The sequence below is a fragment of the Leptonychotes weddellii genome, chromosome 5 (assembly GCF_054177405.1).
Source record: "Leptonychotes weddellii isolate Sample4059 chromosome 5, ASM5417740v2, whole genome shotgun sequence".
Taxonomy (NCBI): domain Eukaryota; kingdom Metazoa; phylum Chordata; class Mammalia; order Carnivora; family Phocidae; genus Leptonychotes; species Leptonychotes weddellii.
Window position 1 is genome coordinate 114,592,332 of NC_138373.1, and position 27,450 is coordinate 114,619,781.

Below are 27,450 nucleotides of genomic sequence, written 5' to 3' on the forward strand. Positions count from 1 at the left end.
TTTTTTAATCTCAATATATGAAAACATGTGCTTGCTGGATTCAGGGCTGATTATTCCCTTAAAATGGTAATTCTTATTTCAGGGTTTCTTTCTTTCTTTTTTTTTTTTTAAGATTATATTTATTTTTGACAGAGAGAGTGTGTACAAGCAGGGGAAGCAGCAGGCAGAGGGAGAGGGAGAAGCAGGCTTCCCGCTGAGCAGGGAGCCCGATGCAGGGCTCAATCCCAGTATCCTGGGATCACGACCTGAGCCGAAGGCAGACACTTAACCAACTGAGCCACCCAGGGGCCCCTTTATTTCAGGGTTTCTTTAAAATATTAGTTTTCCAGGGCCCCTGGGTGGCTCAGTTGAGCATCTGACTCCTGATTTGGGCTCAGGTCATGATCTCAGGGTTGTGAGATTGGGGGTTGTGCTCAATGGGGAATCTGCTTGAGATTCTCTCTCCCCCTCTCTCAGCCCTTCCCTGCCTCCCCAAATAAATAAATAAATAAATAAATAAATAAATAAATAAAAAATACATAAGTTTTCCTAAGTATGTGTCTGTTTACAAAGCACTTTCATACACAATGTATCACTGGAGAGACTCTGTTATGGGGTTTTGTTCCTGGTAAGGAACCTGGTTCTCAGAGAATTTTTCATCAAAGTCACTCAGCCAATAAGTTGCAAAGAACAGGAAAGAATCCAAGGCTTCTCACCTGGGCGGAATATTCTCTCTACTCTTTACCTTTTCGCTATGTCCCTTTTCCACTGATAGAAGATGTAATCCAGATTAGAGGGGGGAAATCCAATTAACAAAGAACCTTTCTATGCAGTTACATTTTACAATACAGTCTAGATGGTCTAGCTAAAGTGAATCTAGAGTCTACCACTTTGAGCTCCCCTTCTCCCCTGCCCCTACCCATGCCCCTCTGAGTGCAGCTAGTGTACCCACAACCATGGTGACCGAAAGGACCCAGAAACTGGAGGTGGTTAAGACCACTTCTTCCAGGTTCCAGACCATTATGAACCAAGTGTTTACCACAGGAGTCTGGACAGCTTGTCCATTCTGACTGGGTGGTATCTTTGTCGCATTTGTTCTTAAATATTTCAGTATCACTGCCAATGATATATCGTATTGTACAAATTTCATCATAGGATGGAGAATGGAAGTGTGGACCAAAAAAAAATAAACAACAACAAAAAACCCCAACAAAAGACAAAACAAAATACCTTTCAGACTGGCTTAGGATTCTATTATATGTATTATTTATTTTTAAGTAGGCTTCATGCCCAATGTGGGGTTTGAACTCATGACCCTAAGATCAAGAGTCGCATGCTCCACCGAATGAGCCAGCCAGGTGACCCTCCAATATATTTTCAAAACTATCCTGCAGCATCACCAACAGGTGGGAGCAACCCCCTCTGCCACACAGATTATCTTATTCTGCTAATTCTTCTTATCTCCTCGACTCTTCTCTATTGTATTCTTTCTTCTGTGTAAAATCTCCACCCCCCAAAATAAACACTGCTGTTTGCAGATTCTTCTCATTCGTAATAAATCATAAGCCACAAGTTTTCTGCCATATACCTCTACCTGGGAAATTCATTTATTTTATTTATTTTTTAGATTTTTAAAATTTATTTGGGGGAGGGGAGAGAGCACGAGCAGGGGGAGGGGCAGAGGGAGAGGGACAAGCAAATTCCCTGCTGAGCCGGGAGTCCGACGCAGGGCTCGATCCCAGAACCCTGGGATCATGACCTGAGCCAAAGTCAGACACTTAACTGACTGAGCCACCCAGGCGCCCTGGGAAATTCATTAAACACACACACACACACACAAAGGGGGTCAACTCCAAAAATACCCCACTATTTTATGTCATTAGAATAAATTTGATTAAAGTAGTAACATAATGTGTACCTTCTTCTTCATGTCCACTGATTTTATAAATCTGTTACAAAATACACTTGATAGATCCCACTTGTTTGAGTATTTGGCTATTACCTTTCTTTTTCTTCGAATGCAGTTGATTCCAAATGTTTAGCACGGTTAGGTCATTATGTAGATAGCACAGGATATCTTCAATTGGCTAGGATTGAATCAGTATACTGATTTTTCCCCCCTCACACTTGGTAACTGTTAGACATCTCCCAAGTCTTTAGGGTATTTTAAGAACACGGTGTTCTTGGAGGTTTCAGAATGTGACGAGTACCTCCTTTCCAGCTACTTACGGACAATCTCGTTGATTCATCCCTTAGCTTATTACAATCAGTTGTGTTTAGTTTCCTTTTCAAAGATGTTGAAAGTAACTATGATCCTCACACATGTTCTAATTCTTGTGACTACCGTCTGCCACTGAATTCATGGCGTGTGAACCAAGTGTTTACCACAGGAGTCTGGACAGCTTGTCCATTCTGACTGGGTGAGACCCAGTCAGAATGGAGACCAAACACTTGGATGGGGCTCCGCACGGAACTTGTCCATGCCGAGCTGCAGCTGAGGACTGCCGAGAAACAGGAAAAGCAAGACCTCGTTTGCGGACAGAGGTTCCAAGGGTGTGGAGATTTGGTGTAATTGCCCAAGACGGGATTTTTATCAGGCATGTTTTACAAATACTTTATGAGAACACATTTGTGTAGAAGTAATGATGCCCTTTAGGAGGTGTCATTAGGACACAGTCTGGCAAACCTGGGTCATCAGTGGCTCTGAGCCTCCGGTGTGCCGGGCTATCACACGGCGGGTGTAATGCACACGCCATGTGGTATTTGCTTATCTAGTCACAGCTCTAACACTTTTCATGGGGCCAAGGCAAGAAGGTTGCCTCCACTTCACAGAAGACAGCTGGGAAAGCTCCCACGAAGGTAAGAACATTAGAAATTTGTCAGCTAAAAGCATCTGGCGGGAAATGTTAAAGAATGGGATATGCAGAAAATGAGAAACGCAGTTCACAAGGAAACCTGCCAGAAATCAGCCCCATAAAAGACCAGGTTAAACTGACTATTTACCGAGGCCCCATGGAGAGAGAAGATGGTGTAGTGGCCAAAAGCCCAGGCTTTAGAATCAAATCGACTGGCTTTGAATCCTGCTTTTCCCACTAAATGGCTGTGTGACCTTGAGCAAGTTAGTGAACCTCTCTGTTCTTCATCTGTAAACTGGTGAAAATCATTTCTTGGCTTGTTTTAATAATTCACTGAATTATTTGTGTTAAGGGCCTAGAACAGAGAATAGTAAAAAAATTCATTAATCACTATGTACGTGGTCGGGAATACAATCATATCATCTGGCATTTGGTTACAGGTAACCAAATGCCAGATGATATGATAGGTAACAAACAGTGTGCAAAGGGGACCTTTGCACACTGTTGGTGGACTCTCGAGGTAAGGCTAGGATTAACAACTAAAATGATCTGTTTTCCATGAAGTCTTCCATGATTGCAATGGCATGAAATAATCTCCTCTCAACTCCTAAAAGGTTTCCTGCCCTCATGTATCTTCCTCTCCTGTTCCTAAATGATGGCCTTGCCCCAAGTATGGTCAGAATACCTTACCCCCTTCTGCAGCATTGTATCCTCCAGGCTCCAGCAGTGACCTCTCTGCTTTGACTCCCGAATCTTGGTCTGTGACTCAATCTTACTCTCATTCCAAACCACATTCCCTGATCCTTGACTCCCAGATCTGTGTCACCTCCCATGGCCATCTCAGATTAGCCAGGAACCCAATCTAGCCCCTCACTTTGTCCCCAACAAGATGGCTTTTCCTCCTCCATGAACTCACTGACATCAATACCCTCTTCTTCAGCAGTCCATTCCTTTCAAGTCCACCTTTAAAACCCCTCTCAACACTTTCCCATTCTAACCATCAGCATCTAGTTGAAGGCTGTGTGGTTGCTGTACACAGGAGTTTTCTCTTACATTTATTGATTGTTCTGTTCTAGGCACTGGGACACTGGGCCCCACACTGGGTATGCCAGTTGACCACAATTAGTGACCAACACTTCTTAAAATTTTTACTGATATCTGAGTAGTCCTTTGGGGGCAGTATTACTCTTACTCTTCAAATTTTGCAGTACTAGTCAAATTTTGAGTTTTTAGGGCAAAATTAAAGAGTACTTTATATAAATAATCTCATGCATTAGGACAACTAATAGCCCAGGATATGTCAAATACTTTGACTAATAATTTGCAGATCACCTGGAGGTAAGTATGTTATTTGAAGAATGAAGAAAAGTGGACTATGTCATACAAAAAAGCTTCTGCACAGCAAAGGAAACCATCAAGAAAATGAGAAGGCAACCTACTGAATGAGAGAAAATATTTGCAAATCATGTATCTGATAAGGTGATAATACCCAAAATATATAAAGAGCTCATATAACTCAATAGCAAAAAAAAAAAAAATCTGACTAAAAATGGGTAGAGGATCTAAATAGACGTTTGCAAAGAAGATATATAGATGCCCAACAAGTACGTGACATCACCAATTATCAGGAAAATGACAGTCAAATCTACAATGAGGTATCATCTCCCACCTGTTAGAATGGCTATTATAAAAAAAAAGGCAAGAAATAACAAGTGTTGGTGAGGACATGGAGAAAAACGGGACCTTTGCACACTGTTGGTGGGAAGGCAAACTGGTGCAGCCACTGTGCAAAACTGTATGGAAGTTCCTCAAAAAATTAAAAATATGATCCAGCAATTCCACTTCTGGGTATTTATAAAACACACACACACACACAAAAAAAAACCAAAAACAAACAAAAACCCCCAAAAAACAAAAACCCCAAACCACTAATTTGAAAATAAATTTGCACTTCCAGGTTCATGCAGCATTATTTACAATAGCCAAGAGAAAAAAACTACCTAAGTGTGTGTCAATGGATATATGGATAAAGAAAATGTACATATATATAGTATTATATACATATAAACATATGATGGAACATTATCCAGCCATAAAGAAGACTGAAATCTTGCCATTTGTGGCAACATGGATGGACCCTGAGGGTATTATGCTAAATGAAGTGTCAGACAGAGAAAGACATATACCGTATGATCTTACTTATATGTGGAATCTAAAAAACCAAACCCAAGCTCATAAATCTAGAAAACAGATTGGTGGGTAGCCAGAGGCAAGAGATGGGGAGTGAGGAAAATGGGTGAAGGGGGTCAACAGGTACAAACTTCCAGTTATAAATTAAATAAGTCCTGGGGATATAATGTACAGCACAGTGACTACTGCATATTTGAAAATTGCCAAGAGAGTAACTCTTTTTTTATGTACAAGCTGTTTTTTTTTTTTTTTCCTAGGAGAGTAAATCTTAAAAATTCTCATCACACACACACAAATTCTGTTAACTATGTATGGTGACTGATGTTAACAAGAATTATTGGTATCAGTATGGTGATGATTTTGCAAAATATATACAAATAATGAATCATTATATTGTGTACAAGAAACTAATACAATGTTTTATGTCAATGACACCGCAATTTAAAAAAAGGGAAATCCAATAGAAGAGGCTCTGTAGTTACTAAAAAAACTAACTGTAGGAGCAGGGACTAATGCTGACATAAGGGACTGTTAAATTTCCACACCTCCAGGATATGTGCAGGGGGTTATAAAGTGCTACTAAGAAGGCAAGAAACAAAACTAATTCAAAAGCCCCATCATAAGGAGTGGTGTTGTGTGCATGGAAACGAGATTAGATCAAGGGCAGAAAGAGGATTTCCCAGAGAGGTTTGGATGAAGTGCTTATGCCCACCTCCATACCCAACCTATTACAACCTATTGATTTATTTTTTTCCCAGATCACCAAACACTATCTAACACTATCTAACACACTATTTTAATTATTTGTTTATTTTCTGCCTTCTGCCACCTGGAGCTTTTTTTTCTTTTTCTTTTTCTTTTTCCAAATTAGAGATTATTTTTTGGTCTGTGTTCATTGCCTAGGACTGCACCTAGCACATGGCCAATATTCAATAAAATTTTTGGTGAATAAATAAATTGGATATGGGGATTCCCTTCTAGTGGACTTCTTTTATAAGCAATACTGTTTCTAAAGCTCTTCTACAAAAGATGAAGTTAACAACTTTGGGGCGGGCGGTGGGGGGGGGGGGCGCGGAACTGCCACTTCAAGAGCAAATTCTTCCAAATAACAACATGTTTCTTGAAGACTACCTGTTTGTGGAGAGGGGAAAAAGAGAAAGATGTCATGTACCTTCCTTTCCAGAACACACCTCAGATTTATTCCTGGTGCTTCTGACAAGATGATTCATAAGGATCCTGTTGTTCTCCAAATATGAAGAAACACACAACACAGCTAGTTTTTCACTGAAGTCAGAGGCAGCAAGAGCAACAAAGAAAAATCCAAAGTAAAAGATGCTAAAATTAAAAAGAATTCTCTTTGGCTTGACAGAGAAAAAGAAAGTAGCAAAAGCAACTCATCTTGGTAGCAGATTCTGGTCTAACACCCATAATTGCAGGCTGTCAAGGATATAATGTATCTCTAAAATAACAGATGTATCTGTTTTTAAAACTTTCTAAATCCAGTAGCACATAGCTAAATAACTTTGTAATTCCATCTTCAACAGGGCTTTGTACTATAACAATTAACCTTCAGACTAACCTTGTTGCTGTTTCAGCTGCTATTTTGACAGTTTTCATTTTGTTGATATAGAAGTTACACTTTCCATGGTAAGAACCTGTGCATTAAAAACAAACAAAATACACCTCCAAGCCACCTCAATTCTAAGACAATTTACTCATTCAAATAAAGCTGAACTGACATTATTTTAAGATATCCTATAGATACATAACAATCAAAAGAATTTGAATGCAATGAGGGAAAAGGGAGTCTTGATATTCTTACCATATCTGATACAATGAAAAGGATAAACTCCTCCAAGCCATCTGTAATGCAATTGGAGGACCAATGCCACCATCTGCTATAATATTTTAATCAAATGACACTGAAATGATGGTGGAAAGTATGAAAAAAGAAAATTACATGCGGGAAATAGGTTGGCAGAACTGAAAGATGTCCTAAGGACACAGAAGTCTCAGATTAAAGTTTGGATGTGGTACAGATTGGCTGTTTGATCTTGGATAATGTATAGTCAGTATACATTGGGATGTAAAAAACTGGGGACTAATCACACCAGAGCTGCACCTCTCAGACTTATGTGCCCAGAAGGCAGCCCTTAATAGAGGCACCTCCGCTCTAGGTGGTGGGGTCCTGCCACAGCTTTCACTTGCAGGAGGTCCTTACTACTTCTGGATTTTTCTTCCTTAGGACTTTTCTTGTTGAAGAGAAGCTGAATATACAGACATTTTAGGAAGCATTATATTAACCACAGGCTAGCAGTAGGCACTGCCTGTGTCTGGCTGTGTCTGGCATGAGCATTCTGGAATAGGCTGGGGCTTTCCGGTATGAGGTCACCTGAGCGGTCCGGATGCTTCTAGGGGCATTTGGCTAAGCAAGCTCTAGTAAGCAGTGTCAGGCCTAGGGCCTCTGTCTCCATTTCTGAATCCTCTCTGGGTTCCCAGAGGCTCCCCTAGATCTTCTGCTTCTCCCTGAGCATCCACCTTGGATGTAGGATCCCAGACTCTTGGGAGTTTTCTTAACAAGTTTTAGAAAATCCCTGGCTTCGGATTATATAGCAGAAGTGCCTCAAGGGCCAGCAGATTCCAAATATACCCAGACCATTTTGGTCACAGAGAGCTCTTAAAAAATATCCCGAGGGACACTAGGAAGCCAGCTTCACATATGAGGCACATGGGGGAGATTCTGTGGTGCTGCTCCCAAATCCTTGCTGTCCTAAGCCTTTTAAATATCTATTATCTATGGATTTTTAAGGCAGTGTTATTCAATATAATATGGGCTATAAATGCAAGACCATATATAATTTACTGTTTTCTAGGAACCACATTAAAAATGTAAAAAAAAAAAACCCAGATAAAATTAATGATATTCATTAATAATTTATTTTATCTAATATATCTAATATTATCATTTATCATGTGATTGACGTAAAAAATTATCAATGATCAGATTCCTCACCTACAAAATGTGAATTGTAATGCTTGCTCTGCCCACTTCACAGGCTTGTAAAATTGTAACATAATTATATAAAATTTACATCTTTATGAGATTTTGATTCACCTAACTTTAGAATTACCCTCCACATGCTCAACTCCAGCGCTACTAAATTCACAGACTTTCTAAATCAATTCTGATGATGTCATTTCTCATAGTAAGGACGTTCTTTAAGCACTGTGCCTTTAGTCATTTATATCCATGGTCCTCACTGAGGACAAGAGCACAAACTATTAGAAGCATTACATTTGTGCAAATTCTATGATGTATGTTTGGGTCAATAAGGAAAACTATCAAATGGACACACCAGAATTTTATTCCATAGTACCAGAAAAAAGTCAAAACATTTAATTAAAAATAAAACAGAGAAAATCTTACTTTCAAAAGTTTTAAGGGATATTAAAAAGTGCATATATTTTTATTCATTTTATTTTTTTAGAGAGAGAGTGCGAGTGTGGTGGGGTGGGGCAGAGGGAGAGGGAGAGAGAGAGAATCTTAAGCAGGCTCCATGCTCAGAGCAGAGTCTGACTCCATCTGACGATCCTGAGATCATGACCTGAGATCATGAGCTGAAACCAAGAGTAAAGATGCCTAACCGACTGAGCAACCCAGGCACCCCTAAAAAGTGCATATACTTCTTTTTTTCTCCAAATTCCTGGTTTAATAAGGACTTGTTTATTTTGAGAAAAAAGGGTCCCAAACATCAGGCTGTTCACAAAAATAACCCACAGTATCAACTTTTGAAAACAAATCTTAAGACTATTACACTATTTTTCTAGAGGATGCATTTGACATGCCAACTCTGATTCACAAAAGTACATTGTTACATTTGTGTTGAACAGCCCCACATAGCACTCTTATGTGGGGTATAACACACATACCTCTAACTCAGAGCTGCTCTCAGGTGCTATTCAACTAATGCGATTGCCTCTGGAGTTAGGGAAGCAACTACTGAGCTCATGTATGAATGAATGGAAAGAACTGTACTCCCTGCATAACAAGAGATTATTTTGGAGACAATTGATAAAAACCACACATCCTTTTTATTGTTAAGTCATAAAGAAGTATCAAAATTAAAAGCAAAAACTACAAGGTAAGACTTAACATAACTACTAGGAGCGTCAAAGGAAGTGAAAATGGGACTAGGCGCAGGGCAATATGAATTAATGAACATGGGAAGGACAAGGATGGGGAGAACAGTGAGCATGTGCTGAAGAAGATACTAGGGGAGAGGATCTGGTGAAAATTTTGATCTTCGACAAAAGCCTAGGTAAAGAAATAATGGGACAACATTTCTAAACCCCACTATGTGCTTAAGAGTCATCCTCGCCATTGGCGCTGTCTCTGTCATCCTCTCCTTCCTCAGCCTCTTTTTCATCATCCTTGATTAACTCCAGCTGGTCATCCCCCCGATCTTCATTATCATCATCATCCAGTAGGTTCCCCTCCTCAGCAGAGTCATCTGCACCCCCCTCAGACTCCATCTTCACGTTAGTCTCATCTTTCTTCAGGGAGCTGCTGCTCTGCTCCTCTTCTGACTTATCATTCTTCATCTCTACTCCTTGTTTGCTCTGTTCTTTCTCAATTTTTCCCAGGCTTTCCAGTAGAGAATCCACTTTTTGTTTTATCTGGGTCAACTCCTTCTTAATGGTCTGAAGGTCATCGCCTTTCAACTTTCCAGAATTGGAAGCAGATCCTCGCTGTCCACTCTTAGAATTGAAGCCACTTTTGCCCCTTAGTGAGGTGTTTCCTGATACACGCTGGTGTTTTGAAGGAACTACAGCCTGAGCAATAGCAGGAGGAGGAGGAGGAACACGTGCTGGGTAATGATACATCCTGTCATAATAATCTCGTTGAAAGTCATAGTCCAAGTCCAAAGAGGAGCCGTACATCTCCACTGCAGATCGCTTCACATCTGCTTTTCCTCGGTTCACTTTTGGCTCTGCGGCCAGATTAATACCTAAAACCTGGCCAGCAATCATTCTGCCATCCTCTCCTGCCACAGCGGCCAGGGCATTTCTCTCATTAACATACTGAACGAAGGCAAAGCCCTTATGAACAGAGCAACCAACAATTTTGCTGTATTTTGAGAAGATCGCCTCCACATCAGATTTCTTGACCACAAGAGTACTGAGATTCCCAATGAATACACGGGAGTTCATGGAGCGAGGATCTGTCTTGTTGGTAAGATTGCTGGCCATTTTCTTTGATGATAAGGTTCCTCACAAAGCCGAAAAATGTAGCTGAAGATCAAAAAAATCTCACAGGAGGGAGAAGGGAGAAGAGATCTGATTCTGAATCTCCTACTCCCGAGTTCTACGTGGAGAAGCCAACTGCTGGTCGAGGTCAACAACGCAGCCAAGCCGCTCAGTCTTCGTCTCTTCACAAAATGAGTGCATATACTTTTTAAAAGGTAGTTAGCTCCATCAACTTTTATCTTTCCCATTGTATAGATCTTTAAATGTTTTTAAGTGGTAGGCTAGAATATCAAGCCTGGAATTCTACAATGCTCCCAGAATGCCCTTGGTCCACTCATTCTTCCATATTTTTGGTTGTGAGTCCCAGTGGTCAATAAAAAGTTCTTTCACAGGCATTTTTTATTCCAAAGCTACCTTTCATTTGGCTCCATATCTAATGTTTTATTTTCAGGACTGACATTAAAACTAGTCCCCAGGAAGGGAGGTCTTCCACAAATCTTCTCTGCACTTGTTTAGGGAGGGAGATACAGGAGCTTAATTGATCAAAAGGGAGTCACGGAAGGATGAAATATTTTGCAGAGGTACATGCTAATGGAAGTGCACCACCTGCTAGGACCCACTGCTTACAGAAGCATCATAAACTGGTGAGCTGATGGAAATGCAAAGCTGTAAAGTAATAGCCAAATCTACTTTTTTTTTTCCCCCCAAATGAGGGGCATCTTCTAAATAGGAAGTTAGAGTACCATTTGATATAATTCATGGCATAAGACAGCTTTGGAGTAAATGCACACCCTGTCCTTTTCCTCTCTCTTTCTCTCAGTTCTTCATTATCAATCTTTCAGCAGGGTTTAGATTTCAGCATTGGCACCAGTAGACAGAATTGGAAACAAGTGCATTCTGCAAATCACTGATTGCTCCCACATTGTAATTCCATCCTCGTTCATCAGACACAGATTCCCCGTTGCTGCTACACTTAAAGTCAATTCTCTGTCATTACAACTGTAATTTTTCACTTATTTTTTTTTTTTAAGATTTTATTTATTTATTTGAGAGAGAGAATGAGAGACAGAGAGCATGAGAGGGAGGAGGGTCAGAGGGAGAAGCAGACTCCCTGCTGAGCAGGGAGCCCGATGCGGGACTTGATCCCGGGACTCCAGGATCATGACCTGAGCTGAAGGCAGTCGCTTAACCAACTGAGCCACCCAGGCGCCCTATAATTTTTCACTTATTTCAGGAGTTTATTTTGTGCAAACCTTTGGGAAGCCTCCCTCATTGGAGGTGGCTCAGATGGAACAGGAATTTGCATGGAGAACCAAGCAGTCACTTTCTTTATCAGCACCGTCATCTTATTCTAATGCCAACCCTTAGACTGCTGTGATGACGTTGGGGCCAAACTTGTTAAGGGACAAGGCCATCTATCACCATTATTTGGAAATCTCATCTAGCAAAGGATTTATGATCTGCTCATTTCAGAGGAGATTAAAAAAAATACCAACGATTGAAAAAAGCATGTTTGCTGATGCATGAAAATGAGATGGATTTCCCAGGAGACCTGGGGTTGACTACACTGATAGTCAGCCACATCACCTTGCCAGTGTGGAGAGGGTTTGTCCGAGACCACTGAGCGCCACCGCTAAGAGGTATTGGAAGGGTGGTCGGTACCCAGAGCACCACCAAACAGTCAGAACAGCACAGCAGCTGAGAGTGCGGGCTCTGGAACCAAACCGCCTGGGCTTGCATACAGGATATGGGCTAAGGCAAGTGACCAAATAACTTTGTGCCTCCGTTTCCCTAGCTCTTTATAAGATTGTTATAAGGATTAAATGAGTTAAGACTTGTGCCTAGAAGCCCCTAGAACAGTACCTGATGCACAGCAAATGCTACCTAAATATCTGTAAAACCAATAATCACCTACCTCACAGGGTTGTTGAGATGCTCAAAGGAGCTGCTATAAATAAAGTACTCAGAATAGTTCATGGGACAGAGTAGGTCCTGGAGTGTCAGCCATTGCTATTATGAATGTTGTTATTACAATAATAACATTAGTTAGTAGTGACTGTAGTACTAGGATTCCCTAGCATGGCATGTGTCCCCACCCCAAGAGAGCCAGGCCTCGAGCTTATCAATCAGAGGCTGTCAAACTGGCAGCTCAAGGGTCACATAGGGACTAGAGGTACATCCATTTTGCCTGAGCTGTTTATTTTTTTATTTTTATTATTTTTTTAAATTTTATTTATTTATTTGACAGAGAGAGGCAGAGAGCACAAGCAGGGGGGAGTAGCAGGCAGAGGAAGAGGGAGAAGCAGACTCCCTGCTGAGCAGGGAGCCCGATGTGGGGCTCCATCCTAGGACCCCGGGATCATGTCCTGAGCCGAAGGCAGACACTTAACCTACTGAGCCACCCAGGCGCCCCTGAGCTGTTTAAAACATTAACTCGTTGTACACTCCAGAAATTTCTGCAGTTCATTTACAATTATGGATTTGCGGGTTCTTTGGAAAACTCCAGAGGTCATGCCACTCTGGGCCTGCATTCCTGCATGGCAACTCTCAGCAGGGGCTGAGCAATGGCTGCCTGTTTAGGTATTTGGGACATAGCTTAGGCAGCTTACCTCACTCCCCACCAGGTTTAGTCCATGCACCACGCTATCTGCCCAGTCCTTGAAGGCACTTGTGTTTGCTGTCCCCACCTCTCCCAGAATCTATTCTAGGCCTCCATGGGTGATATGCCCTCAGGCAGAATGTGTTTTTAATGGCCCTGACCCCAACTGAAACTTTGATGAATGTTAGGGAAACTGCCCACTAAAACACACACAAATTCATATGCTTGCCACATATGATAATCTAGGGGGACTATGGACCCCCTGAAGCCCACTCTCAGAGAAATTATTCCCAGATTTAAGGGTTTATTCATAAACAAGAAAATTCCATTAATCTTCATCCTCACTTAGGTTACTATTTTATCTCACAATGTTGCAAGGGCGAGGACATGATTAAAATAAAGTCATGCAGGGGCACAAAATGAAGGACAAGGCAAAATGCTTTGAAGGGACAAATTTGGTGCTCGATTCGGTCTCAGTGACATTTTACAACTTTAGAATAAAAATATCATATGGGCTGCTATCTCCTTTCACTTCCTAAGCACTTCTCGACCCCTTCACCTTTCCCCCACATCTCACAGCCAGGGTCAACGGCAGCCTGAATGGTACCACAGTGAGCCGGAGGCAGCCCTTTCTCAAGAGATCTTACTGCCATCTGCTGGCAGAAAAGTGCCATACTAAGTGTGTGTGGTCATCATGTCTATGAGAAGGGCTCCCCACCCCAGACCAGGGGTCCTTGAGTAGTATGCAGCTGCACAAGGGTTTCCAGCATGATTTGCTTTGTTGGCATCCTTGACATGGACTGACCGGTACTACAAAAGGCTGTTATCCAGCAGAGGCAGCAGATAGCAGTGCTTACAAACGTTGTTGTTTTGAGTTCTCAAAAACTTCCTATTAGAACTACCCTTAGGCTTAATGGAGAGCTGCAAAAATAGAACAGAGTTTCCACATATCCGTTACCCACACTCCTCCAAGGAGTTTTGTTTTTGTAACCCTAAAAGCCACAGTTTCAATCATGATTCTGACCAGATCTTGGCAGATGGGCACAGCGCCAGCGCACAGAAAATGCTCGATATGTATTACATGTCGTTGCTACTATCCGCTAGCGTGGTTCTCTTGAACTATAAATGAAAATAATAAAAATATTAAGTGTAAGGACTATATTAAGTTATATGTAAATTATTAAGCACAATGCTTGTCACAGAGTAACACTAATTTTTGCTGATAATGGCGATATTAAATGTTGTGATTATTTCTGTGATTTCGTATCTCCCCTCAACCAGTTAGCTGGTATCCTGTCATCCCAGTTTCCTAGTAATCACTACTAATGAGATGCTTCCGTATTCCAGGAGGTAGATGATGGTGGCCAAGTCCTGGATGAGCACACTGGGCATCCCAGAAGCTAAGGGCAGAACCAACTCCAGGATGAGTGTATGACTAATGGGGACCTTCTATTTTTGTATCTTTCCTGAGAACTGACACCTCTCTGGAGCACCGAAGTGTTCCTGGTTGTTGTTGTTTTAATTTCATAAAAGAAAAGCAACTCCTGGGGCGCCTGCGTGGCTCGGTCGTTAGGCGTCTGCCTTTGGCTCGGGTCGTGATCCCGGAGTCCTGGGATGGAGCCCCGTGTCAGGCTCTCTACTCGGCGGGAAGCCTGCTTGTCCCTCTCCCACTCTCCTGCTTGTGTTCCCTCTCTCGCTGTCTCTCTGTCAAATAAATAAATAAATAAATAAATAAAATCTTTAAAAAAAAAGGAAAAGCAACCCCTTTTTAAAATAAGGGAGGAGGGGCGCCTGGGTGGCTCAGTTGGTTAAGCGACTGCCTTCGGCTCAGGTCATGATCCTGGAGTCCCAGGATCGAGTCCCGCATCGGGCTCCCTGCTCGGCAGGGAGTCTGCTTCTCCCTCTGACCCTCCCCCCCTCATGCTCTCTCTCTCTCTCGTTCTCTCTCTCTCAAATAAATAAAAAATTAAAAAAAAATAAAAATAAGGGAGGAAGGCCTTCCACTCCCACTTCCAAATCATCTGTCTCTAACCAAGTCGTAAGGACCTTTGGCTCCCTGTGCAGTGAGGCGTGTTAGATTTTCCACCAGAGAAGTGAGCAGTATAAAAGGTCCTGGTTCCATGAGAGACGATGGACTCTGAAAAACAAACTGAGGGTTCTAGAGGGGAGGGGGGTGGGAGGATGGGTTAGCCTGGTGGTGGGTATTAAAGAGGGCACGTTCTGCATGGAGCACTGGGTGTTATGCACAAACAATGAATCATGGAACACTTCATCTAAAACTAATGATGTAATGTATGGGGATTAACATAAGAATAAAAAATAAATAAATAAAAAAAAATAAAAGGTCCTGGTTCCTAGAACACGCGCTGACTTTCCAGCACGGAGAAGGTGGGCAGGGCATGTGTGAGGAGGAGCCTTGCTCTTAGAAGTGAAGACACTTTGCTTAAAGCACTCCTAAACTGCTGACACAGTGTGCAAAGTAAGCTTCTTCTTTACAGCATCTGTTTATATAAATTCTCACCAGGTGGCCAACTCTTCCCCTTTGCTCTCAGCAACAGTGTGGAGGACAGAGAACATCTGTTCCCAAAATGGACTGATTAGCCCGAGGTTGGCATACACAGCACAGACTTGGGGCCACACGTGGGGAGGAGATCCTGCCACCTTGTCAGCGGTTGGCTCTGCTTCTCCTCTTGGCTCTAGTCCATGTCCACTGCGAAGGGGATTGATCCATGAGCATAAGTCTGAAAGACCTTGCTAGGCATGTGGGAGTTTATTCTATCCCAAACTGCTACTTTGTGCAGTTACTAGTCTAAAGGCAAATGTTTCAAGCACAGGGTAGGGTACTGGAAGGACAAAATCTACATGATGATCCTTGACTTTAAGGAGCTCCCTGGGGGGTTAATGACTACAATAGAAAGGAATGGAAATACCATTAAATGAATGCCTTTTCTGGAATGTAATTTACATTTGCAGGATCACTTTAAACAAGTAACAATAATTCAAGGGGATATGGGTTATATTAGAACTATCAACAGAATGCTGTGGAAGCAAAAAAGAGGCAACAAAATAGTGAGGTGAATGGGCAAGGAAAGTGTGAGTAAGTTTTTCAGAGGAGATGGCGCGGAAGCTTGATCTTGAAGGGATAAGCAGAAGCTTGTCCGTGGACGAGAAGGCAAATATTCCAGGCAGGAGAAAGAGCATGCAGCATGGGGCAGATGTGAACAAAGCTTGAAAGAAGTGGAAAGAACTAAGTGAAGAGAAAAGCAAATTACAATTTAGCTAATGAATTTGGGGGAAGCTAATCATGAGCAAAGTTACTATTATCTCAAAACACCATTTTCTTATGAGGACAACACATCACCACATTTCCCATATATGGGGCTCCGTTCAAATATAGGGTTCTTCCATACTCAGGAATGGTCCCTCCACCCAGGGGGCATACAGAAATACTAGGGAACCCATTCAGCTTTCTAAATCTACAGAAAGCTCTAGCTTTGCATGCTCCTTGTCATTTTTAAAATTTGTTTTCTGATGAGTAAGATGCAAGCCTAAAGTCGAATACTAATCTAAACATTATTATGGATGAAGTAATAAAGAAGAAATGCTACCAGTTCTTTATTCCCAATAGCCATAAAGGTCAGAGGACAAAAATAACATAACTTAGACAAATGCAGAATATACTCAATATGAAAACGACATTTAAAAATTACAGTTATAAAAATTTAGATCTGGGGGGATGTTAGGCAGCCTGCCCTAACAGAACATGGCAGATGCTCAAAAAATACTTGTTAAATAATAATTGAATAATTATTCTACTTCAGTAGTTTAGAAACTGCTTCCTGGAGGTGGCTCTGGGTTCTGTAAGCCCCAAAGTAATTTCTGTACAGCAATAAAGGTTTAAACTGCTATGTAGACAAGTTTGATCCAGTACCTGACATACAATGATGCTTTATGAAAATTTGACAGTGAATAAATAAAGGAATAAGCAAATACATTAATAAATAGAAGGATGGAGTTGTTTGAACATTACCAATTGTGAAATAAGAGAGTAAAATCCAAATGAAGAAGATAAAGACTGAGTTTCATTCTCTACTGACCTGCTTCAAACTTCACCTTTGCCATATCTTACTCTCCTTGGATCAGGAAAAGCATAAAAATGATCTCCTCACTTGAGAGGGATGTGGGAAAGATAAATAGGTTAATATGTGCAAAACTTCTGGAGTTCACTGGAGAGGGACGCTACTGGTATTAATTTCCTTATTATGAGCTTCTTGTGAAAACACACTCTCACACCATTAGACAAACTATTTTTGATGATATCTCAGATACCTTCATTTAGAAGAGGGACTGGGCTATGTGGCAATAGGGAAAATTGCCAGCAAAACAAACCTACCTGGTCCTCAGCCCTGGAGTCACCCAGGGCTCAGATTTGGGGCAATCACAAATTTAAGCCCTTCCTTTTGGTTGTGTGGTGAAGGGCTGGTAAGTGCAAGGTCAGCCTGCACTGAGCTGGTGGGAGGCAACGATAAGATAAATGCATCTTTCTCTGTCCACTGAAAGCCCTGATTTTGAACTCAATTCCAGGAAAGTAAGTGTGAAGAAGATGAAAAACAGTGGATTTGATTTTGAATGTTGCTGGGTTGTTTTGTTTTGTTTTGTTTTTTAATTTATAGGAAGTACTGACCCTATTCAAGCTACATTTCTCATGTCAACATTGCGGATGAGTTGATCTAATCATCAGATGCAAATCAAGACCCCTTCAGTAAAGGGAAATGGAATAAAAATAAAAGCCTATTGATCTTCTTATTATTGATCTGACCCATACATCTAGATTCTGGGTCCTAGAACTAGAAAACATTGTCAGTGCACAGAATTAAATAGAGAAAAGAATATCAAAAGCAATGGTTTCCACAATATTTAAAATAACCAGAGATTAGAAGCATCAGAAAGAATGAAATTCATCACTAAACAAAACTCATCGATAAATGCCATCAGTTATGCAGGCTCATGAGATCTTTCTCAAAATTATTCTCAATCACCATACTATCAATACACACATGGACTTGAATATGCACTGGAAAGAATCGACAAATCAAAAATATAACCAGGAATGAGCAAAGATAATTAAGATCACAATTAATTGCAAATGATTTAGAATGAAAATTTTACTTATCTACAACATCATATTCTTTATGAGAATGCCTGATATTTTAAAAACACAAATCATTATTGAAGAGTAAAGATTGTACTCCTACTTGTGCTATATTTTCAACACAAGAGATCAAAACTTGAAAATTCCATGATTCTCTCAATTCTACTTATGCAAAGCAGAAGATAACAGATTCTCCTCAAGATGGTTCCATTTCAACTCTCTTCTTTCTGTCAGTTTGACCACGTGTCTTCTAGTCTCCTAGCCTAGAAATCTAAGCATAAACATTTTCTCTTCTCTTGCTTGCATCCTCTGGAACTTTGCCATCACTAGAATCACAGAAAATAAATACTCAGATTTGTATTGGGAGGGAATCCATTTAACTTCTGAGTCTTTGTTTCCTCATTTGTTCAGGGACGATGATAATTATCTTCCTCCTACTTCCCAACCCGTTTGTTGCCTCCAGGACTGTCCTCCACCATCTCCCTTCCAGGGATTTAGTAGGAGCCTACTGAACTTATTTGGTTTCTCAGGAAGTCCAAGAGAGGCTCAATAAATGCCAACTGTTATCATCATCATCACCATCATCACCATCATCATCATCATCATCATCCATTGCTTGCTCTCCATTTTCACCAGTCAGTCCTAGTGCAGGCCCACTACACACTGGACTACCACATGCATTCAACAAGCACTCCGTGACTATATCCACCTGGCGCCATGAGCACTGGGTGCTGTGCAAAGGTAAGATAAGCCACAGTCCTTAGTCTTATGAAGATAAATCTAGTTAGTGTCCAAGATAGACACATATAGATGATTAAAGTGAAAAAATGCAGTAAGTTAGTTCTGATGGGCCCTGAGTGGCTCAATAGCTAACACTTCTTTATCCCTTTCCGAAGTCAGACACAAGAGAGATGCACAATAGAGTCAGGCAGATGGAAAGCAAAGCATCACCGCTGTAACTAATAAACCCAATATTGGAGAATGTGGCTTAGTGTGAGAATCCAAAGGGCTGGCTAGCACCTTGTGAGTCAGACTGGACTAACACTGTCAATGAACACTGCTGAAGAACCACAGCCCCCTGCAGGAGACCTGGGCCTGAAGAATGTAAGGCACGAAGTCAAGGTTCCAAAGAGAGGGGAGAGGGAGGAGTTTAAGACAGCACGCTCGATTTCCTACCCAAACGAACCCGATCCATCAGTCTGCCCCCTGTGAGGGAGCCAGCCAGGGGAGAGTCATGCAGGAAGGGGGCAGAAGCTTCCCACCTCCTGCTTGAGAAATATTAGCGACATGCACAGAATATTGCAGTGGCAGCAGAAGTGAGAACATCATCCAGGCTGCATGGGGCTCAGAGGAAATCAGAGCAAGACTCCTGGAGGAGTTTCAAAGAATAAGCAGGAGATAGGGAAAGGAGGGGAGAAGGGAGAAAGATGCTCCAGCAGAGGGAAGAGCATCAGTGAAGGCATGAATCCGAAAGCACGATGACTGCTGAGACAACAAGCAGTTGCTGTTGCTGGAGCTCTAAGTTCAGCCTGGGAGTGGCAAGGAATGAAGCTGGGGAGGTAGGCGGGAAAGGGCAGGGTTCTGGAGGGCTCGGTGTGGCGTGTTATGCGGGGTGGACTTCATCACAGGTGATAGGAGCTGTTGAAGGCTTTCCATCTAAAAATCTAAAGCTGTTGAAGGCATGACATGGCCAGATTTGTGCATTTTAGGCAAACGACTCTGGTTGTTGTTGAGGATAGACTGGAGGGGGAAATCTCAGTTCATTCCGAAGGGTATTCAAATCTTTCTAGGATCCTGAAGTAAGATAATGCTGTCAGGGTCCAAGAGGAGAAGATGGATTTGAGAACTAATTTGGAAGTATGACTGACAGAACTTAGGAAATACTTTGCTGCCTGAGTTCTCCTGCCTCCAAGCTGCCATTTTTCCAACCCATTTTGAATCTTTCACAGGCTGTGTAAGGTCCTGCCATGTGCCAGGCACTGTACTACATGATTGACCTTCATGTTCATCCTCAGATTACCCCCATGATGTGGGTATGAATAACTCCTGTTTGGCAGAAGAGGAAACCGAGATTCAGAGAGATGAAATCTAATAAGACCCAGTGAGTAGATGGAATTCACATCTAGGCAGTCGAATTCCAAAACGCGTGCAATGAACCAAAATGACTCTCCCCCGTTCAACACACATTCATACTGTCCTACTCTACTGCTGATATTCCCCAACGTCCTCCACGTACCAAAGTGCTCTCCCCGGTCTCCTCTGCCTTGCCCCACCCCATCCTCCTTTTTCATAGCTGCCTTATGGTATTCCCTACTCTGATGCTTTTCCACTGGGGGCTCCTTGAGCTACCTACTTTAATTATTCACCAACACACATTTTATTTTATGAATAGGAAATATATGCATAAGGTAAGAAATTCAAACAATCTGATTAGAACACAATAAAAAGTAAGTCCTCTACCAGATCCTTTCTCCAGAAGCAACTACTGTTATCAACTTAAGGAATACTTGTGAAAAGACATATAAGACCAGCAGAACCATAAATAGACAGATGCTCTTCAGGCTGCCCATAGGAAGGTTTCTCCAACTCCTGTCTTCACTGCTGTCTTTCTCTTATGGATGCCCCCTATTTATCCATAAAGCAGTGCCCCAGACTAGCACATAATTAACCTCAAGTTGTTTCATACATATTAGTCTTGTCTCCTTGAGGGCAGTGGCTGTTACACACCCATCAGAACGTTAGACACACAGTAGTTGTTCAATAAATACCTGCTAATTAATTAAACCTCCTTGAATTAACTTCATGCTAGCTTAAATGGTGTATTTCATGCAAACCTTTAACAGAACCCATTCACAAGCTTTTTACATGGTTACTTCTGCAATAGCTATCTACTTAATTGGTCATCAATCTCGTTTTAGAACTCCAACTGTACAAGTAGCCAGAAAAAAACATTATCATGGATGCTGACATTACAGTAAATGCAGTCATTTAAAAATCTAAATCTCAAGACATTCAAGTATCATACAGCTGGTCATGCAACACAAATTTCCAGTTCCATTCTGAGAAGTCTGGGTTGTAAATGCCGGGAAAACGGAGTACAGACTCCTCCTGCAGTACCCCAACAGGGGTGTTATTTCTGCCATTTCTACCCATTTACATGAGGCTAAATTTTAAATTTTAGATGTCGGCCCTATTACATTCATGAGACTGCATTAAAAGGAGATCACCAGGCTCATTTAATTACTCTTCAAGGGAATGAATCTCAGATAATCTGTCAAAGAAAGACCAACTGCTTCTTTTCACTGTCATTCAATGATGTTTTCATTTAATAGTGCTGTCGAATTACACTTTCCTCCCCTAATTTGGGATCTCTTACGCTAAATTCACTTCTTTTGTTCTCTTGACAGTTTCCAGTCATGGTTTAGATTCTGCTTTCAGGGTAGTAATTTTTGATCCTTATTTTTAACGACAGCAAAAATTCTATGAATGGGTTCATGTGGATGGTTTGCTCTATGCATTTTACAAGCCCAAAGAAAATTACATTTCAGAGAAGGTACATATCCAATTACTAGGAAATGAGTTACAACAAAGTGGTCATATGAGGCAGGGTAATAAAGACAACCTCAATTAAAAGTCACTATAGCAAAGCAAAAAAGAGAGATACAATGCAATGCACATTAATAGCTTATTCAGAAGCTAAATACAGAGTAGGTGGTGGAAACATGAAGTTTCCTTCACGTGCAAGTTAATGAATCATCCTATTTAACAAGAGGTAGAGTGGGAAAGGGTGAGGGTCTCTTCTGAGATCAGGAGAAAGCAGTAGTTAAAGTTCAAGGAATAAAACAACTCTCAGTAACCTTGTGAAAAGTTATTTCAGACAATTCTTGTTAACTTCAGTCCGTTTTAAAGATACACCATGAGATGAATGAAGTGCAAGTGAGCACAGGCACACACTCATATCCTCATTTTGCTCCCATAAATATTATTGTGCCATAAATATTGTCTCCCATAAATTCCCCGTGCTGGTGAAAGACGCAGGTCCCACCTTCATGGAACCTTCAGGAAGTGGACACCTAATTACATTGCAGTGGTGTGACTTCCAGGGGTAGAGCAGGCAACAGTGCTCGAAGCTCCAAGGAGGAGACCTAACAGTCTGCGGTAGTGGTGGGAATGGAGAGGGGAGGAAGTTGGGAGAAAGAGGAGCAGGTGAGGTTTCTGGGCATGAGCAAAAATATGGAACTTTGACAGAGACTGGCCTTCCTGGAGTATGAACGCAATTCAGTGAGGCTGAAGCTTGCTGACTGTGTGAGTGTGTGTGAGAGTGTGGGTGTGCGTACACAGCGAGGAGCCTAGAGCTGAGGTGAACAATAGTGGATGTCTATGGTCTCGTTAGATCCTTAAATCCTCCGACGAATCTGAACTTTACCCTGAAAGTCAGCAACTTCAGAAGGACTTTCGGGCAGCACAGTGGTGGGACCGTATTTGCTAGAAAGACAATCGGGGTGGGCGGCACCAGTGTGGTGGATGGATGGGAGAAGGCAGAGAAAGAGGAAGCACGATCTGCTGGGAGGCTGAGGCAATAAGCCCCATGGTGGGTGAGGAGGCCCTGAACGAGGCACGGGCCAGGATGGGGTAGGAAGAATGTGAGCATCCGAGGAATATTAATGATGGACAAGTGATGGACGGATGTGAGGAGAGAGGAAGAGAAAAGCGCCCAGGATCTCCAGTCCGGGTTCCTGCTGGAGGAGGGAGCCACTCATGGGAGAGGAGATAAACCAGGAGGAGCACATGAAACAACACTACACACATGCAAAATTAAGAGTCTCACCTTTAAAGAAGAATGGGCTGGGAGCTTTTATGCCTATCAGACATTAAAGTATATTACAAATCTATAGTAATTAGAACCATTTGCAGGGAGAGAGGAAATGAGGAGTGATTGTTTCACAGTTTATGTTTAGGACAATGAAAAAGATCTGGAAGAGGACAGTGTGATGGCGGCACAGTATTGTGAATGTACTTAAGGCACTGAAACGGATGCCTAAAAATGGTTAGAGTGATCAAAAAGCTCAAAAACCACATAACAAAGGTGTGAGGAGCACACGTGTGTCAATGAAAAGGAACAGACAGATCTAAAGCAGATCCCAGTGTACAGAAGAATCCAGATGACAAAGGAAGGCTACGTCCACACCGAAGCGGTGGAGGGTGTAATTAGCCAACTCCCCTGAAAAATTCAATTTAGAGACATGGCAAAAACATCAAAATAAACTCCAGTTTGATAAGCATAGCATGTAAATAAAGAGCATAAAATATCTAGAAAAACATTTTATGTGAATATTTGATCTGTGGATTGGGAAGAACATTCGAAGCATAAAAGCAATGGAAGAAAGAAGTTATAAAGAAATGTCTATTATAAGAAAAAATTATAAAGAAAGATATCAACAAATTTTCATAGTTAAAAAAATCTTACCATGAAAAGAATGAAAAGATAAGTCAGACCTGTAATGAATTTGACAGGAATACAAAAAAAGGTTAATATTATTCCATGAAGAACACATAGAAATGAATAAAAAGTTCACTTAGGTCCAAATAAAAAAATGGATAAAAGATATGAAGAAACAGTACAGTAAGGGACAAATGCCGACGTCCAATAAATGTATGAAAAACTCTTCAGCATCACAAATAATCCCAGAACTGTAAAACTGAACAATGAGATGTGATTCCCATCTATTAAATTAAGAGTTCTGTGATACTCATACGCATTCTGTGGTACATGCACATGCCTTGGTACCACAGGTGGGAGTTCAGTTGAGTACCACTTTTCCAGAGAGCTCCCTGCTGACCTGTAGCAAGAGCCTTAAAAATATCCTTTTCCCTCAATCCAGTAATTGCATCGTTGGGATCACACCTGAAGAAATATTTGGAAACACAGCCACGATTTTTGCGTATCATCATAGTCTCTCTCTTCTTTTCTTCCTACTTAAAAATAAAGGATGTGTTGCTAATCCTTTTGTTTGTAACACTTTCCCCCATTATTCCTTTAGATAATTCCTTCTTTTCCTCCGGGTCCCCTTGGCCCCTGACCACACAGCTCTCCCTGCCATACACTACTTTGGCATCCTGCAGCCCTCTTTATGCCCTGGTTATGCTGAGATAGCTTGTCTTCCTCTCTTACGATGTCTTGTCTAAATGATAAGCTCCATGGAGGTCTTCTTCTCTGGTATATATACCCATCAGCCAAAGAGAGCCCGAAATACAAAGTACTTATGAATGAATGCATGAATGAATGATTGCTGAGAAAGAGGACTGTGATCATTTTTTCCTTTTTTCTCCAAGTTTCCCCAATTGTTTTATGTGACTTTTCAATTCAGACCAACTACAATCAAAGCTATTTAAAACAGCAGCCTTTCATTCAGTTCACCTAGTACATTATAAGTCAATATAAATAAATTGTGAAATACTACATAAGATTTAAAACTAATAAAACCATCTGCTTCTATTTGTTCTTAGCTTTTCAGGAGGGGAAAAATGAAAACAAACAGAACCACCTTGCTTGAGCTGGCTTGCTTGCTTGAGCTGGCTCCCCATGAATTAAGCTGTTCAAGTTGTGTCCACCCCGTGACCTCTGCCCCGTCCCCAAAGTCCTCACATGTTCTTAGAAATGTCCAACATTAGAACCTTCATGCCGTGGCTTCCAGACTGTAGCAGCTGCTCTCAGAGCTTCCTGGCTGTGTCATTTCGATTGTGAGATCTAAGAAATTATTTATTACTACTGCAGAAGGACACTCTTACTTTGACAAGTTAAAACACACCAAGTAGATGAGCAATGTGGATAAAAAACGTGCTTATACTCTGTCTCTAAAGCCTGATTAAAAATAGTACACACTCTTTTTCTTCTCTGAGTAGCAGCAATAGCCTTGTGATTGTACTGCCTGAACCAATCACCGATGTAAAAAAAAGCTGTGAATGCACTGGTCTATTTAATGTCTTTGATAACCCTCTCTGAGCGCTAATGCGTCTTTTAAAAAGTGAGGGCTTTTTGGAAGGTGGCAGGAAAAATGGCGGCATCCTCCTTCCTCCACCTTCTTCCTGCTTATTCCTCCTTTACCAGGTTGGAACTTGGTGAATGTCCCCATAAGCCAACCACTCCTAAAATACCTCTCAGTGCCCTGTAATGCTGATTATTGAAAAACCATGCATTTTTGCTAAAAATAGGGCTCCATCAGTTTTAACATGTTACATATCAATGTTATACTACAGAATATTATGCTAAGTGAAATTAGTCAGTCATACCATACGATTTCACTCATGTGTGGAATATAAGAAACAAAGTAAACGATCATAGGGAGAAAAGAGAGAGGCAAACCAAGAAACAGACTCAGCTATAAAGAACAAATTGATGGTTACCAGAGGGAAGATGGGTAGGGGATGGGTGAAATAGATGATGGGATTAAGGGGCGCACTTGTGATGAGCACTGGGTGTTGTATGCAAGTGTTGAATCACTAAATTGTACACCTGAAACTAACTAACTGTAATTATGTTATGTTATGTTAACTAACTGGAATTTAAATAAAAGCTAAAAAAAAAAGTGCTAGTGTCATTAAAAGTAACTGAAAAGAAAAGTAACTTTGACACACCTTACTATGCTAGGTTTGTTTTTTTTTTCTTTTTTAATAAGACAGGACTATTCTAATTATGTGTAATACTGAATGTTAGTTGAGGGTCCATCTTGCCTGAGAGAGGTTATTAACAATTTTTTAAAAGGAAACAGAGAGAAGCAATGTGTATTTGCATAATATTCCCTATTCCAAGAATGCTGTTAATAGTCTAAAAGGGCATGTTTTCAAGTTCCCTTACTACTGTCTTTTGAATATGTAAAGTGCACTGGTCCATAAAGTCTCGGAAGCCAGCAATGGCCCTGGGGTGTGTTCACAGCACATGCGCCCTGTGGGAAGAAGGTAACAGCAGGGTTCATAATGCTCTTTTACATCAATACCTGATAAACAGAATTACGCATAGCTTCCCCACTGAATTGAGTGCGGCAAATTAAAGGTAATTTTAAGAAGAAAAATGAGAAAGAAACAATCCAACCCCTGGCTAAAATTTTATTTGGATGTTGGGTATCTGTAATGAAAGAAGTGTCTTTTTTTAAAAAAAATTTTATTAACATACAATGTATTATTTGTTGCAGGGGTACAGGTCTGTGATTCATCAGTTTTACACAATTCACAGCGCTCACCATAGCACATACCCTCCCCAATGTCCATCACCCAGCCACCCCATCCCTCCCACCCCCACTCCAGCAACCCTCAGTTTGTTTCCTCATATCAGTGAGATCATATGATACTTATCTTTCTCTGACTGACTTATTTCAATTCGCATAATACCCTCTAGTTCCATCCACATCATTGCAAATGGCAAGATTTCATTTTTTTGATGGCTGCATCCTATTCCATTGTATATATACACCACATCTTCTTTATCCATTCATCTGTTGATGGACATCTTAGCTCTTTCCATAGTTTGGCTATTGTGGACATTGCTGCTATAAACATTGGGGTGCATGTGCCCCTTCGGATCACTATATTTGTATCTTTGGGGGTAAATAACCCAGTAGTGCAATCGCTGGGTTGTAGGGTAGCTCTATTTTCAACTTTTTGAGGAACCTCCCTACTCTTTTCCAGAGTGGCTGCACCAGCTTGCATTCCCACCAAAAGTGTAGGAGGGTTCCGAAAGGAGTGTCTTTTTTTTTTTTTTTTTTTTTAAGATTTTATTTATTTAGTTGACAGAGACAGAGACAGCGAGAGCAGGAACACAAGCAGGGGGAATGGGAGAGGGAGAAGCGGGCTTCCCGCGGAGCAGGGAGCCCGATGCGGGGCTCGATCCCAGGACCCTGGGATCATGACCTGAGCCGAAGGCAGACGCTCAACCGACTGAGCCACCCAGGCGCCCCTGAAAGGAGTGTCTTTTAAGACTCATTCAAGATGATGCTGGCGGTCTACAACACCAGAGTAGATTTGTTAGTTCACTTTTTAGTTCTTTTAGGAAGTTCTAATTTGTAATGCTTATTTTCTTAGTTCAAGATCAGGGAGATCAACGTCAATCCAGTGTTTCCAAGTGATGGTCAAATAAATTATTTTAAAAATAGAATAAAAAAATAAAACCCATCCTCATTGATTCTCTCACTGAGTAAAGTTCTCAGTCTTCTTTTTCTCCACAAAACTAAGCAAACAATAGCAACCACAATTTAAAAAAGTACATTGGGAGAACAGCAGCCTCTGGGGGGGGGGTCCAACCACACTGAAGGATCAAGAGATGGAGAAAATAGGCACTGGAATCCATATTTAATGGTGCTCCCCTTGTACAATCCTATGGAACGGATAGACTTTTGACACTGGATCAGGGATGTGTCCCTAGACCACCCTGATCA

General features: G+C 41.3%; 1 protein-coding gene and 1 pseudogene across 10 annotated transcripts in view; both read right to left on the reverse strand.

Annotated features, from left to right (window-relative positions):
- The window catches only part of GRIP1 (glutamate receptor interacting protein 1), a 621,865-nt gene that overhangs the window by 264,301 nt on the left and 330,114 nt on the right, over positions 1-27,450 (reverse strand). The gene's annotated exons all lie outside the window — the stretch shown is intronic.
- On the reverse strand, positions 9,098-10,484 carry LOC102735846 (heterogeneous nuclear ribonucleoprotein C pseudogene; annotated as a pseudogene).